The sequence below is a fragment of the Anomalospiza imberbis genome, unplaced genomic scaffold (assembly GCF_031753505.1).
Source record: "Anomalospiza imberbis isolate Cuckoo-Finch-1a 21T00152 unplaced genomic scaffold, ASM3175350v1 scaffold_99, whole genome shotgun sequence".
NCBI lineage: Eukaryota > Metazoa > Chordata > Aves > Passeriformes > Viduidae > Anomalospiza > Anomalospiza imberbis.
The window spans coordinates 160001-164664 of record NW_027100612.1 but is presented as its reverse complement, the minus strand read 5'-3'; positions in this window follow the sequence as shown (position 1 = coordinate 164664).

The window sequence follows — 4664 nt, the reverse complement described above, 5'->3', positions numbered from 1 at the left end:
CCTCCGGCCGCCGGGACCGTGGCTAGACCTGTTGTCCCCGGCGGGCCTCGGCCTCCGGGCGCCGGGACCGTGGGTAGACCTGTGTCCCCCGGCCGGCCTCGGCCTCCGGGCGCCGGGACCGTGGCTAGACCTGTTGTGCCCGGCCGGCCTCGGCCTCCGGGCGCCGGGACCGTGGCTAGACCTGTTGTGCCCGGCCGGCCTCGGTCTCCCGGCTCCGGGACCGTGGGTAGACCTGTTGTCTCGGCCCCGTCGTGGCTTACCTTCGCCCGGCCCCTTCGTAGACCTGGTATCTCGGCTCCGACTTAGCCTCCGGCCGCCGCGTGCCGGGGTAGACCTGTGTTCCTCCAACCGATGCCCCCCCCCCGCCTGGCCCTGTCCCGGCCTGCAAGCTCGTGTAAGGCGGGCGGCCCGCGCATCCGGGAGGGAGGGAGCGGCGCGGGTGGTGGGTGCGGTGTCCGAGGGGGTGGCGGCGGAGTGCGAGTGTGTGGAGTGGGCGTGTGTGTCACTGTGTCTGTCTCTCTCTCTCTCTCTCTCTCTCTGTCTGTGGGAACGAGGGCCAGGGGCCGGCGGCTTCGTCCCGGCCCCGGGCGCCTCGGCTCCGAGCCCCCGGGGCCCCCCAGACCCCTGCCGGGCCTGGAGGGTCTCTGCGGACCGTGAAAGAACCGGCCCAAAAGCGGCCGCCCGCTTTCCCGCTTGCACAGGGCGCAGGCGGCCCGTCAGCTCGGTCTGGGGGTGCTCTGGATACTAGAGAAAAACGAAATAAGATTTGCCAAGAAAATTTCTCTTCCGGACGGGTTTCTTCTTGTACCAAACAAATAGGAGAGTCGTTCTTTCAAAGAAAGGAGAAAAGAAACGGGATTGGGGCGGGGGGGGGGCGGGAAGGAATAAACCCCCAAAACCCCAAAACCGGGCGGCGGACAGCAGGTCTAGCCCGGCTCCGGGGCCGCCGGGCTCGGCACGGCGCCCGGGCGGCGGGCGGTGGGCGGCGGACAACAGGTCTACCCCGGGGACAGCAGGTCTGCCCCGGGGACAGCGGGTCTGCCCCGGGGACAGCAGGTCTACCCCGCGGACAGCGGGTCTACCCCGCGGACAGCGGGTCTACCTCGCGGACAGCGGGTCTACCCCGCGGACAGCAGGTCTACCCCGCGGACAACCGGTCTACCCCGCGGACAGCAGGTCTACCCCGCGGACAGCAGGTCTACCCCGCGGAACACCGGTCTACCCCGCGGACAGCAGGTCTACCCCGCGGACAGCAGGTCTACCCCGCGGACAGCAGGTCTACCCCGCGGACAGCAGGTCTACCCCGCGGACAGCAGGTCTACCCCGCGGACAACCGGTCTACCCCGCGGACAGCAGGTCTACCCCGCGGACAGCAGGTCTACCCCGGGGACAGCAGGTCTACCCCGCGGACAGCAGGTCTACCCCGCGGACAACCGGTCTACCCCGCGGACAGCAGGTCTACCCCGCGGACAGCAGGTCTACCCCGCGGACAACCGGTCTACCCCGCGGACAGCAGGTCTACCCCGCGGACAGCAGGTCTACCCCGCGGACAGCAGGTCTACCCCGCGGACAGCAGGTCTACCCCGCGGACAGCAGGTCTACCCCGCGGACAGCAGGTCTACCCCGCGGACAGCAGGTCTACCCCGGGGACAGCAGGTCTACCCCGCGGACAGCAGGTCTACCCCGCGGACAGCAGGTCTACCCCGGGGACAGCAGGTCTACCCCGCGGACAGCAGGTCTACCCCGGGGACAGCAGGTCTACCCCGCGGACAGCAGGTCTACCCCGGGGACAACAGGTCTACCCCGGCTCCGGGGCCGCCGGGCCCGGCGCGGCGCCCGGGCGGCGGGCGGTGGACGGCGGACAACAGGTCTACCTCGCTCCGGAGGGACTTAGGCGATTTCCGGCAGCGGCCGGGTAGACCTGTTGTCGCGGCCGGGTAGACCTGTTGTCGCGGCCGGCTCCGGAAGTTCACCAAGGGGTCGCTGTTTTCAGCTGCCTCCGGCTACGTCATCGCAGGGGCCGGCCTGCGGCGGCGCACCTTCCCGGTCGCTTTCCATCGGTCCTCTTGGAGGCGTCTGCGGCCTGGGACTCGTCTGTCCGTACTATGGGAGCGAGGTGACGGGCCGTCTCCCCGCAGGCTCGTCCCGTGCCTGTGACCGAAGCGGCGAGGGAGGCCGGGGGCCCCCGTGCGCAGTCCTCCGAGCGAGGCGAGTGCCGCTGACGCGGGACGAGCCCCGTGGCGTCGTCCCGGTCCGCCCGTCTGGCCCAGGGAAACGGGGTGTGTACGGTTCGAGAGGCGAGAGAGAGCTCGAGAGAAAGAGGAGAAATAAATCGAGAAGGGAAAAAAAGAGGGAGAGAAGCCGAGAGAGACCGAGTACGAGCTGCGAGCTGCCCGTCGGCCGCGGCCATCGACTTCGTGGGCCGTGTCCCGCTTCGGCCCGGCTGTGGCCGGCTTGGCGAAGGGGGGGCGCCCCCCCTGGGGATTGCTGGCGGGCGAGGCGGCGGCGCCTCGCCCCTTTCCTGCCCGGCCTTAAGCCGGGGCGCGCCCCGCTCGGCGGGCGCGCTTTCGGGCTGTCGCTCCGGTGCGGTGGGCGGCAGCCGCGGGTGGACGCGGCCGGGGCTTTTCCCGGCCCTCGCCTGAGAGCCCCGAGCGCGGCGCGCGCGGGCCCGCCGAGGTGGCGGCGTCCCGTTCCCCTGCTTCCCGACCTGGTTGTGCCAGCGTGTCCGTGTCGGAAGGGTGGCGGGGGCCCGTGCGGCGGGGCGCGCGGCCCGGCCTCGGCGTCGCTGCCTCGCTTGAGGGACTCGGTGACGGCGGTCGCCCGATGAGCTGTGGAGCCGGGGTGGCGGCACCCCGCGCCCCACCAGCGCGCGCTGTTGAAGTCGTCCCCCTTCCTCGGCCTTAAGCCGGGGACCCGCGTCGCGGGCGAGTTTTTTCAGGGGCGGAGGCCGGCCGCGGTGGCCGGCCGCCCTAGCACGGACCGGAAGCCGACCCAGAGCCCCCCCGGAGCGTTGTCGCGGGCGAGGCGGCGGCGCCTCGCCCTTCCTCGGTCCTGTGAGGATCGAGCCGTTTACCGCCGGTGCAGGGGCGGGGGGGCGGGTTGTGCCAGCCGGGTCCGTTGCCTTTTTTTTTTTTTGTTCGGACGTGCCGACTTGCGGGCGGTGTGGGGGCCGCCCGCCAGGCCTCCGTCGCTTTTTTTTCTCTCGCGGCCCTAAGCCGCGGCACCGAGAAGCGCGCGCGGAAGGCGCGCGGGCCCACGAAAAGCGAAGGCGTGCAGGCGAGAGAGAGAGAGCGAGAACGCCGGTGGGGTTGGGCGGGGGGGGGGTGAGAGGTGCGTGCCTCGCCCCACCCCGCCCCGGGCCCGCGGCCCCCGTGGCTAGCACGGGTGTCCTTGTGTGGCGCGCGCCATGTGCCTTTTTGTTGTGCCGTCCCCCGGCTTGTTTTTTTTTTTTTTTTTTTTTTCCGGAGGGAGAGCCGACCGCCGCGAGGCGGGCGAAAGCCGGTGGCCCGTGGGGCACGGTCGGCGGCACCTTTCTCGAACGCTCGGGTGGGTTCCCCGGGCGAAAGGGTGAAGCTCGCCCCTAGCCCGGCGGTCCCGCCCCGCCGTTGCCTGGCCGAGAGAAGTGTTGTCCGCGGGCGGGTGGCGGCACCCCCCCCCCCTCCTTACGCTCCTCTGCCGCGCCCGATCCTCGGGCGGCTGTCCCAGGGCCGGCGTGGCCGTCGGGGCCCTGGTCAGCGTTTCGGCGGCTGCTTTGCCCTCCTCTTCTCCGCAGCCGCCGCCTCCTTGTCCGATCGATGTGGCTTTTCGGGTCGCGTCGGAGAGGGCCCCCGGCCGGCCGGGCTCTTCCGGGGCTTCTCTGTCATGGGGAAGCCTACGGCGGGGTCCGGTGCTCGGGCCGGGCGGTCTCCTTTCCGCTTCGCTTCCCGTCGCAGGCGAGGTGTCGCCCCTCCCGCTGCCGGGGGGAGGGCGTCTTGACCGTCCCTGGCTGTGTGACGGCCGCGTGGCCCCGCCAGTTTGCCAAGGTGTCCTTCCGAAAACACGCGAGGCGTGCCGGTTGCTGGCCTCGGTCCCGGGCAGCGCCCGCGGGTGCCGGCCGCGAGCAGCGCCGGGCGGCGGTGCGGCTGGAGCTGAGCCGCGAGAGCTTTGAGAGATGCACAGAGAGAGAGAGAAAACGAGAGCGAGAGAAAAAAGAAGCCAAGAGGGCCGAAGGAATGAACCGATGTTGGGGGGGTGCGGACCCGCGGGTGAAAAAAAAGCCCGATCCGCGCGCGCGGACCCCACGGCGCTCCTTTTGCCGTTCCGCCGCCTGCTGCCGAGCGAGCCGCCCCGGCTGCGAGGGGCCTCGGTGTCCGGGCCGCGCCCGCCTCGTCGGGTCGCTGTCTCCTCTAGCACGTCCGGTGCTTTCCGCGCGGCCCGGTGGGGCGACGCGCCGTAGCGGGTCCCGTCTCTTGAGCGGCTCCGCTCGGCCCAGCCTCGCCGGCGACCGGTCGCTCGCCCGCGACCGGTCGGCGGGCGGGCCGGCCTCGGGGGCGGGTCAGCCCCGGCCGAGCCCCCGTCCCGCGCGCCGCGCGCGTGACTTTGAACGCGAGGCCGAGCCTGGAAGAACGAACGGGGCGCGGGGCCCCGAAAGGAAAGAAAAAAAAAAAGCCCCCCGAGAGAGAGAG